At 38.7% G+C, this 14,008-nt stretch overlaps 1 long non-coding RNA gene across 9 annotated transcripts in view; it reads right to left on the bottom strand.

Moving 5' to 3' along the window:
- The window catches only part of LOC118553332 (uncharacterized), a 63,365-nt gene that overhangs the window by 36,569 nt on the left and 12,788 nt on the right, over nt 1–14,008 (bottom strand). For 2 of the 9 annotated variants that reach the window (XR_013445623.1, XR_013445624.1), the window contains one exon: nt 1,407–1,483. The exons of the other annotated variants lie outside the window; for them this stretch is intronic. This is a non-coding gene — a long non-coding RNA (uncharacterized LOC118553332). The remainder of the gene's footprint in view (nt 1–1,406; nt 1,484–14,008) is intronic. 9 annotated transcript variants of the gene reach the window in all.

Below are 14,008 nucleotides of genomic sequence, written 5' to 3'. Positions count from 1 at the left end.
ATACCTCAATTACAAAAGAAATGTGGAACTGAGTGACAGCCTTCCATGGCTAAGAGCATGAAGATTAGAGCCCAGGGCCAGATAAGAGCAGAGTGGAGGGATGCCTGGGTGGCTCAGTTGGTTAAGCATCTGCCTTTGGCTCAGGTCATGATCCCAGGGTCCTGGGATTGAGTCCCGCATCGGACTCCTTGCTCAGCGGGGAGCCTACTTCTCCCTCTGCCTGCCACTCCCCCTGCTTGTGCTCTCTCTCTCTGACAAATAAATAATCTTTAAAAAAAAAAAAGAGCAGAGTGGAGGGAACCCAAGTGAAACCATTTCCTTTGTAGGAACCTCAAAGGGGTATACCCATGAACAAGAGTAAAGCTGATATTGACAAGCATCTTGGGGTTTGTAGTTCTCTTTCCGACAATCAAAACCTCTAAAAAGGCCTGGGGTAATCCAGGATTGCTAAGTGCTCACAAGTGTCTGGCAGAAGCAAAGGTGAATCCTCTCTAGAGGAGTACACGACCTTAGGTTTCGACAATTTCTGCAAACAGGTTTTACAAATAAAACATCTAGCACTCAACTGAAAAATAACTAGGCACACAAGGAAAATTTTATAACTGACACCAGCAGAAACAATGGACATTAGAAACATACCAACAAGCACACCACATACTGGAGTAATCCAACTCCAAGTATAAAACTGCTATGCTTACTATGTTTGAGGAGATAAAGGACATAATTTGAAATTTTTCATCAGAGAGCTGAAAACAAGGGGAATCAAGTGTTCTAAAATGAGGTAGTGATAATGGTTGCACAACTCTGAATATACTAGAAAACTCCACTCTTTGTACACTTTTAAAGGGTGAATTTTACTGTAGGTGAGTTGTATTTCAAAAAAGTGGTTATTAAAAAAAAAGAAACAAAAAGTCTAGATAACAAAACAAAAATAAATGAAGTAAAATAGCGTGTAGACACAACAATGGACACTGTCAGAAGCCTCCATCAACCAATGAATTAGTCTGCAGCTCTCTTTCCTACCTCTATCGGTCTATGTCATAGCACTTTGGGATGATAAGGTTTTGAAAAAGTTTGCAAAACATTTCTTTACCAATTCCATGAGAGCAGGGACACACTAAAAAACTTGTGAAACAGAACCAACAAGATGGATTGACTTCCTTCAGGACATGAAAAAAACCCAGCAGAGACAAAGCTGAATCAGAATCTCTTAGTAATGTGAACTGGGGTAGAGTCAGAGAACAAGCCAGTGAGAAAGGAAAGTTGAGAGGCTGAATTATCATGCCATAGGGAAGAAACAGGGGCCAGGAGGGACCAAGTATTAGCTGGAGTTAAAGGAGCTGACACTCAAGGATGGCTCCTGAATTTCTGGCTTTGCTGGCTGAGTAGGTAGAGGTATCACTTACTGAGTTAGAAAAGATTGGCACAGGACAAGATTTGGTGCGGTGAAGAGAGAGAATCAGAAGTCCGACTTTAAAGAGTTCTAAAAAAAAAAAAAAGGCTTAATTGTGCATATATTAAATTTGAGAGGACTATTTGACAACCAAAGAGGGATGTCACTTGTCTATCCACTTGTGTATATACATCTGGAGCTCAGGAAATATCTGGGGTGGAAATATAAATTTGAGAATAGGATATGAAGTAGGTATTCGAGAAAAATGAAACAAGATGTAGGCAGACCAAACGGATATACAATACACCATGAAAAGAAATTTGGATTTTATCCTGAAGGCCACATGGGACATTAGCTTTATATGGCAGACAGGTGACTAGCTGCAGTGTAAGGAACATACTGGAGAACCAGAGACATTAAGGAGGGTAACAATTAGGGCCTTTATGGTAATCCAGGTAAGACATGGGAATTCTCATATACAGTTTTATATCCTGACTTTTTTCACTTATAACACGAGCATTTAACAATGTCACCAAAAGCTCTCTGGAAACATAGTTTTAAATGACTAAATAACCTACCTACCTGTGAATGTACATAATCTACTTAACCAGTACAAAGCAATTAGGCATTCTGGCTCTTTTTAGCTTTTTTTTAAGGAACCTATTCGTTCATAATTTACCTATTCTTTGCCTCCCACTTCAGTGATAAAATCTCTGGCAAACCTCAGAGGTTTTCCAAATTTATTTGATTAGAACTAGTTACCCAGTTTTACCTTCTCATTTGATTTATAACTTTTTCTCAACCAGCTGCAGTTTGAACTAGACTTAGAAACTTGTAGTAAAAAAGACAGCATGGCTGGGATGACAGTCACCAACTGTACCATTCCTTGTCCCCAGTGCTGTCACGCCTGTGCTAAAGCACACTGAAAAGCCATGCATAGTCCTCCCATGAAAACAACTGGGAGAGCTGTGTGTTCAAGGTGGGGCTGAATAAGATGGTGGGTCCTCTAACGACTTCAGTTCCATGTGGAGTGCGTCCTCCGCCATTTCATGTAGGACATGAGGCACAGGCAAAACATAAACTTTATTGTATGAGCTGCTGAGATTTTAGGGCTCCTTGTTACCCCAGTATAATGGAGACTATCCAATATAGTGCATGTCTTCATCATTTCTGCCACTTTGCTCTCTTCCTCTTCTTCCCTACTTACTAGGTTGCATCTGGCTCTTCCAGGGTTGGAGAAGTGAAAACAGAGAGAAGACAGTTCATGGAACCAATATGCAGAAGACCCAGGTTTTGAAATTTATAGATAAGGATTATAAAGAGTTTATTATAACTATACTCCATGGAATCAGGAATATAGATTTGCAATGAATGAAAAGTTAAGAGGTCATAGCAGAAAAATAGAAGCTATACATATTTAAAAAACCAAACAGAAATTCTAGAATTGAAAAAAACAATACCCAAAATAAAAAACTCACCAGATGGAATTAACAGTGCAGTGGAAGTAATAGAGGAAAGAATTACTAAAAGAAATTACCCAATCTACAGAAGATAGAAAAAAGATGGGGAAAAAAACGAACAGAGACTCAGGGACCTACGGGATAATATCCAGAAAGAGGAGATAAAGACAGGACAGAAAATTATTTGCAGAAATGACTGACATTGCCCCAAATCTGGTGAAAGATACAAATTTATAGATTCAAGGTCAGCAGATCTTAAGCAGGAAAAATATGAAGAAAGCTATACTCAGGCACATCATAATCAAACTGCTGAAACCAAAAATAAAATCTTGAAAGCACCAAAGAAAAATGATAAATTACATACTACAGAACAACAACTTGAATGACTACTGACTTAGAATGGAGGCCAGAAGGGGCGCCTGGGTGGCCTAGTCGTTAAGCATCTGCCTTCAGCTCAGGTCATGATCCCAGGGTCCTGGGATCGAGCCCTGCATCAGGCTCTCTGCTCCACGGGAAGCCTGCTTCTCCCTCTCCCACTCCCCTGCTTGTGTTCCTGCTCTATCTCTCTCTCTGTCAAATAAATAAATAGATAAAATCTTTAAAAAAAAAGAAATTCTTTTTTTTTTTTTTTTTTTAAAGAATGGAGGCCAGAAGACAGAGAAGGCTGAATTGTGGATCCTCCCAAAATATATCTGTTCCAGTCCAAGTTGATGATATACAAGGATCCTGAACTCACCTCCTCCCACAGACACACGGAATCTACAGTTACAGATGGAACAACTTCCTCTGAAAAACAAACAAACAAACAAAAACAAAACAAAAAACACCCAAACCAGCTGAATAATGCCTATGCATTGGGTGAAATAGAGAAAACTCACATAGAAGCAAGTAGGAGAGACTGAGACACAATTTCCCCATGATGCCCACCCTTAGTGTGGTGCCCCACAATCAGAAGGGAACTCAAAACCCCAAGCTTCTCATTGAGAAGTGAATGGTTTGAACTCCACTTCTGGCACGCCAACTTTTAAGTCCTGTACCTGGGAGGTGAGCCACAAAACATCTATCTTTGAAAGCTACTGGGGCTTGAGTCCATGAGAACTACAAGGCTATAGAGCACTAAGGAACAATTCTTAAAGGGCTGTGTACACAGAATCACCCACTCCCAAAGACCAGCACAAAGGCAGTCAACTGAAAAGTGCCCAGGACTTTCTGTGAAAGAGGCTTATTTGCTTATCTTAAAGCATTAGCCCAGTGTGACACATATCTAGTCTACTAAAATATTGTCCCAAGATGGAGGCCAGTAGGCACCATCCTTGTGCTCTTTGCCTTGCTCAAATGTACTGGTATCTCCCAGAAAGGGGCTTGTACCCTCATTTGGCCCCCTGATCTTTGCAGCTGCTGCCCAGGGGACACCCCTAGGTCACTTGGCCCTGGTCAGTGGGACTTATACTTGTGGGTCCCACAGGTCTGTAACAAATAAAAATAGAGTTCCTAGGGGTGCCTGGCTGGCTCAGTTGGTAGAATACAGGACTCTTGATCTCGGGGTTGTGAGTTCAAGCCCCATGTTGGGTATAGAGCCTATTTGAAAAAAAAAAAAAAAAGAGAGAGTTCTTAACCAGCTACCACTCCAAGGGCATGGTAAAAAGGCAACAGACTAAGATGCCCAATCTTTCTGTGAAAGAGGCCTATTATCTTATATTCAGAGCTGTGGCCTGAGCAGCTGAATGTCATCCTCTCTGGAGACCTTGGAGAGCAGGTGCTATCATTGGGCTTTCCTTCTGCCACTCTCTAGAGCTCAGTATCTTCCAGAGAGAAGCTTGTACTCATATCTGGTGCCCTGGTTTTTATGCCCAGTGCATGGTATTTGAGGCTACTGCCCAATGTCCCTTGATCCCCTAAATCTGGTGGGCAACAGAGCTTGTGTTCCTTGGGTCCCAGGAAGGTGACTGCAACAATGAGACGCAGTTCTTGGCTGGCTATTATCCCTAGGGCACAGCGCAGACAGCAGAGTGAAACACACCACCAATCTCTGTGAACAAGGCCTGTTTGCTTTTCCTTTATCCTGGAGTTTCAGGCTGAGAGGCAGGCTCCAGGTTTGGCACACATCTAGGGGCCTGCTGAGCTGCTTTCCGGGGATGGCGGCTGGTGGATGCCATCTTTGCGCTCTGCTTCTGCTTTGCTATATAGGTTGCCAGTATCTCCCAGAAAAGAGCTTGTACACTCATCTGGTGGCCTAACTCTTGTAGCTGCTACCCAGGGGACACCTCTAGATCATATGGCTCTGGTGGCTAGTGAGGCTTACGCTTGCAGTCCCACAGGACTATATTATTTGCATACTCTAAAAGCTGCTGCCCATGGGTCTCACTTTCAATCAGTCTGAATCTAGGTGCTGACTGAGATCCTCCCTTTTGGGACACTGAGAGGTCTTAGCATACCCTCAACTACTGATAGCCACTAAAAATAAAGTAAGCTGCTTGGACAATCATAAAGGTGTGAGAAACAACGAAGAGCTAGGGCAAGGTTAAACAATAAGCTTCATCTCGTACATGATGCCCTTCCTTGAAGATTGGGAGATGTGGCTGTTTTATGTAATACACACAAACCAACAGAGAGAATCAAGGAAAATAAAGACACAGAGAGGAATATGTTCCAAACAAACAAAAAACCAACAAAAAAAAGATAAAACTTCAAAAAAAAATGTTAATGAAACAGAGATAAGTGCTTTACCTGATAAAGAGCTCAAAGTCATGGTCATAAAGATATTCATCAATCTCAGGAGAAGAACAGATGAACAAAGTAAGAATTTCAACAAAGAGAAAATATAAGAAGGTACCAAAAAAGAAGTCACGGAGCTGAAGAATACAATAACTGAAATGAAAAATACAATAGAGAAGTTCAACAACAGCCTAGATGAAGCAGAAGAAAGAATCAGTGAACTTAAAGATAGGGTCCTGGAACTCACCCAACCAAAGCAGCAAAAATGAAAAAAAGAAAAAAAGTAAAGAGAGCCTAAGGGACTTGTAGGACAACACCAAGTGTCCAACCTCCACATTTAGGTGTTTCAGAAGAGAAAAAGAGGCAGAAAACAAAGAAATGACGACGGTGGTGCCTGGGTGGCTCAGTCATTAGGCGTCTGCCTTCGGCTTAGGTCATGATCCCAGGGTCCTGGGATCGAGCCCCGCATTGAGCTCCCTGCTTAGCGGGAAGCTTGCTTCTCCCTCTCTCACTCCCCCTGCTTATGTTCCCTCTCTCACTGTGTCTCTCTCTGTCAAATAAATAAATACAATTTAAAAAAAAAAAAAAAAAGAAAGAAAGAAATGATGACAGAAAACTTCCCTAACCTGGGGAATGAAACAGACATCAAGATCAAGGAAGCCCAAGATGTTTCAAAGAAGATGAACCCAAAGGGACCCATACGAAGACCCATTATGATTACAGCATCAAAAGTTAAGGTAAGGAGAAATCTTAAAAGCAGCAAGAGAAAAATAACTTGTTACATATGAGGCTATCAGAAGATTTTTCAATGGAAACTTTGTAGGCCAGAAGGGAGTGAGTGGCATGATATATTCAAAATGTGAAAGAAAAAAAAACACCACCAACTAAGAATACTCTACCTGGCAAAGTTATCATTTAGAATGAAAGGAGAGAGAGAGTTTTCTTTTCTTTTTAAAAAGATTTTATTTATTTATTTGACAAAGAGAGACAGCGAGAGAGGGAACACAAGCAGAGGGAGTGGGAGCGGGAGAAGCAGGCTTCCTGCTAAGCAGGGAGCCCGATGTGGGGCTCGATCCCAGGACCCTGGGATCATGACCTGAGCCGAAGGCAGACACCTAACAACTGAGTCACCCAGGCGCCCCGAGAGAGAGTTTTCAACACAAGCAAAAGTTAAGGAGTTTACCACTAGACTGGGCTTACTAGAAATGTTAAAGGGACTTCTTTAAGCTGAAAATGAAAGGGTACTAATTGGTAACAGGAAAACATGAAAGTAGAAATCTAACTGGTAAAAGCAAATATATAGTAAAATTCAGAAAAATCTAATCTTGAAAGGCAGTGTGTTATGCACTTATAAAGCTAGTATGAGGGATGCCTGGGTGGCTCAGTTAAGCATCTGCCTTTGCCTCAGGTCATGATCCCCGGGTCCTGGGATGGAGTCCCACATCAGGCTCCTTGCTCAGCGGGGAGCCTGCTTCTCCGTATGCCTGCCACTCCCCTGCTTGTGCTCTCTCTCTCTGACAAATAAATAAAATCTTTAAAAAAAGCTAGTACGAAAATTAAAAGACAAAAGTAGTAAAAAGAACTATACAATAACCTAAGAAATACACAAGACAAAAAGATGTAAATTGTGACATCAAATGGTGTGTGACACATGGTGTGTGAGGGGGATAAAAATGCAGAGATTTAGAATGTGTTCAAACTTAAGTTGTTATCAAATTAAAACAGACTGTTACAAATATAACTTGTTTTATGTAAGCCTCATGATAACCACAAAGCAAAACTGAACAGTAGATACATAAGATAAAGGAATCCATCCATACCACTACAGAAATATCAAATCATAAAAGAAAAGAGCAAGAGAAGAAAGGAACAGAAGGATTAAAAAATAACCAGAAAACAATTAACAAAATTAAAATAAGTACATACCCATTAATAGTTGCTTTAAATGTAAAAGGACTAACAACTCTAATCAAGAGACATAGTGGGTGAATGTATAAAAAAACAAGACCTATCAATGTGCTGCCTATAAGATATTCACTTTGGATGTAAGGACACAGACCAAAAGTGAAAGGATGGAAAAAGATACTCCATGCAAATGAAAACCAAAAGAAAGTTGGGGTAACTATACCAATTCCTAACAAAAAAGACTTTAAAACAAAGACTATAATAAGAGACACATATATTGCACAATGATAAAGGGGTCAATCCATTTGTACTGAAAATCCAAACATTTGTAAATATTTATGCACCCAGCACAGGAGCACCTAAATATAGAAATGAAATATTAACAGGCCTGAAGGGAGAAATAGATAGCAATACAATAATGGTATGGTACTTTAACACCCCACTTTTCTCAATGGATAGATCATCCACAAAGAAAATCAATAAATAAGGAAACATTATTGCCCTTAAATAACACATTAGACTAGATGGACTTAACAGATATATATAGAACGTTTGATCCAAAAGCAACAGAATACACGTTCTTCTGATGCAGACACAGAACATTCTCCAGGATAGATCATAGGTTAGTCCACAAAAAAAGTCTGAAAGAAGACTGAAATCATATCAGGCATCTTTTACAACCACAATGGTACAGAACTAGAAATTAATTACAAGAAGAAAACTGGAAAATTCACAACTATGTGGAGATTAAACAACATGCTACTAAAAAACCAAAGGATCAAAGAAGAAATCAAAAGGAAAATAAAAAAATAGGGGTGGCTCAGTTGGTTAAGTGTCTGACTCTTGGTTTCAGCTTAGGTCCTGATCTCATGGGATGTGAAACAGAGCCCCAAATTGGGCTCCGTACTGAGCAGAGTATGCTTGGATATTCTCTCCCTCTGCCCCTCTCCCTGCTCACGTGTGCTCTCTCTCTCTCTCTCTCTCAAATAAACAAATCTTCAAAAAAAAAAGATACCTCGAGACAAATGAAAACGGAAATACATCTCAAAATTTACAGGATGCAGCAAAAGCAGTTCTAAGAAGGACGTTCATATTGATAAGCACCTACATCAAGAAACAAGAAAGATCTCAAATAAATGATCTAACTTTACACCTCAAGGAACTAGGAAAAGAAGAACAAATGATGCCCAAAGTTAGTACAAGGAAGAAAATAACAACAAATAGAATGGAAATAAGTGAAATAGAGACTAAAAAGACAATAGAAAAGATCAATGAAACTAAAAGCTGGTTCTTGGAAAAGATAAACAAAATAAACCATAAGCTAGACTTAACCAAGAAAGAGGAGACTCAAATAAATAAAATCAGAAATGAAAGAGGAGATGTTACTGATAACACAGAAATACAAAGATTCATAAGAGACTGCTATGAACAATTATATGACAACAAACTGGACAACCTAGAAGAAATGGAGAAATTCCTAGAAACATACAACTTTACAAGACTGAATCATTATGAAATAAAAAATCTCAATAGACTGATTATGAGTAAGGTGATGGAATTAGTAATCAAAAACCTCCCATAAACAAAAGTGTAGGACCAGATGGCTTCACTGGTGAATTCTAACAAACATTCTAAGAAGAATCAATACTAAATACTCTCAAACTCTTCCAAAAAAGAGAAGAAAAGGGAACACTTCTAAACTCATTTTTTAAGGCCAGCATTACCTGATACCCAAACCAGACAAAGATGCCTCAAGAAAAGAAAATTTAGGCCAATATGACTGATGAATATAGATGCAAAAATCCTCAACAAAATATTAGCAAACTGAATTAAAAAATACATACACCATGATCAAGTGGGATTTATTCCAGAGATGCAAGGGTGGTTCAACACACGCAAATTAATCAACTTGATACTACATTAACAAAATGAAGGATAAAAATCATATGATCATCTCTATTGCAAAAAAAGCATAAGACAAAATTCAACATTTTATGATAAAAATGCCAAACAAGGTGGATATAGAGGGAATGTATCTCAACATAATCAAGCCTATTTGTGACAAGGCCACAGCTAACATCATACTCATTTAAGATCAGGAACAAGACAAGGATGCACACTCTTGCCAGTTTCATTCAACACAGTATTGGAATTCCTAGCTAGAGCAATTAGGCAAAAATAAATAATTAAATAAATAAAAGGCATGCAAACTGCCAAGGAAGAATAAAACAGTCACTACTTGCAGATGACATGATATGATATATAGAAAACCCTAAAGACTCTACCAAAAAAACTGTGAGAAGGGGCACCTGGGTGGCTCAGTTAAGTGTCTGCTTTCAGCTCAGGTCGTGATCCCAGGGTCCTGGGATCGAGCCCTGCATTGGGCTCCCTGCTCAGTGGGAAGCCTGCTTCTCCCTCTCCCACTCCCCCTGCTTGTGTTCCTGTTCTCGCTATCCCTCTCACTGTCAAATAAATAAATAAAATCTTAAAAAACAAACAAACAAACTCTGTGAGAAATAATCAATTTAGTAGGGATGCCTGGGTAGCTCAGTCAGTTAAGTGTCTGCCTTCAGCTCGGGTGGTGATCCCGGGGTCCTGGGATAGAGTCCCGCATGCAGTTCCTTGCTCAGTGGAGAGCTTGCTTTGCCCTCTGCCTGCTGCTGCCCCTGCTTGTGCTCTCTTTCTCTCTGCCTCTGACAAATAAATAAATAAAATCTTTAAAAAAATAAATTTAGTAAAGTTGGAGAATACAATATCAATATACAAAAATTTGTTGCATTTCTATACACTAATAACGAACTATCAGAGAATACAAAAATTTGTTGCATTTCTATACACTAATAACAAACTATCAGAGAAATTAAGAACACAACTGCCTTTACAATTGCATAAAAAAGAATAAAATACCTAGGAATAAATTAGACCAAGGAGGTGAAAGGCATGTACATTGAAAACTGTAAGATGCTGATGAAAGAAACTGAAGAAAACACAAATAAATGGGAAGCTATTCTGTGCTCATGGATTGGAAAAATTTATATTGTTAAAATGTCCATCATAGCCAAAGCAATCTACAGATTCAATGCAATCTCTATTAAAATTCAAATGGCATTTTTCATAGAAATAAAACAATCTCAAAATTTGTTTGGAATCACAAAAAACCCCAAATAACGAAGGCGATCTTGAGAAAGAAGAACAAAGCTGAAGGCATCATGCTTTCTGATTTCAAACCATTTATACAGAAATCAAAACAGTATGATACTGACACAAAAACAGACTTGCAGATCAGTGGAACAGAATACAGAGGCTAGAAATAAACCCACACAAATACGGTCAATTAATTTACGACAAAGGAGACAAGAATATGCAAAGGAAAAAGAACAGTTTCTTCAACAAATTGTGTTGGGAAAACTGCAAAGCCACATGCAAAAGAATGACACTGAACCACCATCTTATACCACACACAAAAAATTACTCAAAATGAATTAAAGACTTGAATATAAGACCTGAAACCATAAAACTCCTTGAAGAAAACATAGGCGGTAAGTTCCTTAATAATGGTCTTGGTGGTGATTTTTTTGGATTTGACTCCAAAAGTAAAAGCAACAAAAGCAAAAATAAACAAGGGGGACTACATCAAACTAAGAGAACTGCACGCTAAAAGAAACCATTAATAAAATGAAAAGGCAACCTACTAAATGGGAAAAAATATTCGCAAATTATATATCTTATAAGGAGCTAATACTCCAAAATATATAAAGAACTAATACAACTCAATAGCAAACAAACAAAAAATTCCATTTAGAAAGGCAGATGATTTGAATAGAAATCTTTCCAAAGACAACATACAGAAGGCCAATAGGTACATGAAAAGGTGGTCAGCATCAGAAATCATCAGGAAAATGCAAATCAAAACCACAATTAGATCACTTCCCACCTGTTAGAGTGGCTATTATCAAAAGATAAGAAATAACAAATGTTGGTGAGGATATGAAGGAAAAACCCTTATGCACTGTTGGTAGAAATTTAAATTGCAACCATTATGGAAAACAGTATAAAAATCCTCAAAAAATTTAAAATAGAATTACTATATGATCCAGCAATTCCACTTCTGGATATTTATCGGAAGGAAATGAAAACATTAACTTAAAACGATATATTCACCCCATGTTCATTGCAGTATTATTTACAATACCCAAGACATGGAAGCAACCTAAGTGTCCATCAATAGTGTATAAATAAATACACTAGAATATTATTCAGTCATAAAAATGAGGGAAATCCCACCATTTGCAACAACATGGATGGACCTTGAGGATATTATGCTAAGTAAGTTACATAGAGAAAGACAAATACCGTATCACCTCCCCTATATGTGAAATCTAAAAACATAGTAACATACAAACACAAAATCAAACTCAAAGATACAGAGAATAGATTATGCTTGCCAGAGGCAGGGGATGAGGGTAGGCGAAATGTGTGTAGGCGGTTAAAAAGTATAAACCCACAGTTATAAAAGAAATGAGTCAGGGGCGCCTAGGTGGCTCAACTGGTTAAGGGTCGAACTCTTGATTTCGGCTCGGGCCTTGGTCTCAGGGTCGTGAGATAGAGCCCTGCATTGTTGGGCTCCGTGCTCAGCGGGGAGTCTGCTTGAGATTCTCTCCTTCTCCCTCTACTCCTCCCCCCCATTAAACAAATCTTTGAAAAAAAGGAAGTCAGTAATGGGATATAAAGTACAGAATGGTGACTATAGTAATATTGTATAGCTGAAAGTTGCTAAGGGAGATCTTAAAAGTTCTCATCAAAAGAAAAAAGTTTTGTAACTATGTAGGTTGATGGATGTTAACTAGACTTGCTGTGATGATCATTTTGCCATATATACAAATACCAAATCATTATATTGTATCCCTAAAACTAATATGTTAATATGTCAACTATAAAAAAGGATATGCGTAATACTTACCCCTGGAACCCATGAATGTGAATTTATTTGGAAAAAGGGTGTTTGCAGAGTAATTAAGTTAAGGATATTGGGATGAGATCATTCTAGATTAACCAGGTAGGCCCTCAATCCAGTGACGAGTGTCCTTATGACTAGAGGAAAAACACAGAGGCATAGGGGAGAAGATACAGAGAAAGAATAGAAGGCCACACAAAGAGGGAGGCAGAGACTAGAGTTATTAGCTATAAGCCAAGGAATGCCTGGAGCTACCAGAAACTGGAAGAGCCAAGGAAGGATGCTTGCCTAGAGCCTCTACGAGGAGTGTGGTCTGCCTACATCTGGATTTTGGATTTCTGCCCTCCAGAACTGTGAGAGGATGAGAGAGGATGATTTTCTGTTGTCCTAAGCCACTAAGATTGTGGTAATTTGTTACAGAAGCCCTGGAAAACTAACGCGATAGAAAACCAGCATCATTAAGTGTGGAAAGAAAAATTTCTCAACCCAGAATTTCAGGTCCCATTAAAATACCTTTGGAGAATAATGGAGAAATGAAGACATTTTTAGAAAAAAGAAAAAGCAAAAAAAAAAAAAAAAAAATTGTTGCCAGCAGAGATGCACGGTAAGAAATGCTAAAGGAAGTTCTTCAGACAGAAAGGAAATGATACCTGATAAAGAACTGGATATTCAGGAAAGAATAAAGAGCATCATAAATGGTAAGTAACTGAGTAAATATAAAACTATTTTTCCCTCTGACTTGGAAAAGAAATACATAATAACATTTAAAGCTTAATGCATAATTTTGCCTTGTAAGGTTTATAATGTACGCATATGTAATACACATGACATCTATGGTATAAAAGATGAGAAGGGATAAATGGATCCATATAGTTGCAAGTTCTCTATATTTTAGGTGAAGTGCTAAATATTAATTTTAAGTAGACTGTAAAGAGTTAAGGATGTATATTGCAAACCTTAGAGCAACCGCTAAGAAAATAAGGAAGAGGCATAGCTAACAAGTTAAAACTTGGTGCTAGCTGGGTTGAGTGGAGTGCTTAAGTAGGATGTGGCAGAGGATGATAAAGATTGTTCTAAGGAAAAGAAACAAAAGGATTGGTAATAAAATTGCCTGTGGCAAAGGAGATTAGAATGGACATTGTAGTGGGTTGAATAGTGGTCTCCCCCCTCTCCCACCCCCCCACCAATATTTCTACCCAGAATGTCAGCATGTGACCTTATTTGGAATGAGGCTTTTTGTAGATGTAATTAAGTTAAAGATCTCAAGGTAAGATCATCATGGGTTAGGGTGGGCCAATGATGGGTTCCTTATAAGATACAGACACAAAGGAGAAACACAGAGAGAAAGAGAGAAAGAGAAAAAGGCCATGTGAAGACCAAGACAGAAATTGGGGTTATGAGACCACAAGACAAGGAACACCAGGAAGCACCAGAAGTTGGAAGAGGTAAGAAAGGCAAAAGAATGAAGGTGGAGCCTTACCTTATACTGTATTAAAAAAATGAACTCAAAATGGATCAGTCTTAAATATAAGAGCTAAAACTATAAAACTCTTAGAAGAAGACAGGAGAAAGCTTCATGAC

This window comes from Halichoerus grypus, chromosome 2, assembly GCF_964656455.1.
Source record: "Halichoerus grypus chromosome 2, mHalGry1.hap1.1, whole genome shotgun sequence".
Lineage (NCBI taxonomy): Eukaryota > Metazoa > Chordata > Mammalia > Carnivora > Phocidae > Halichoerus > Halichoerus grypus.
Note: the sequence above shows the minus strand (reverse complement) of the source record. Positions and strands in the feature narration are given on the sequence as shown.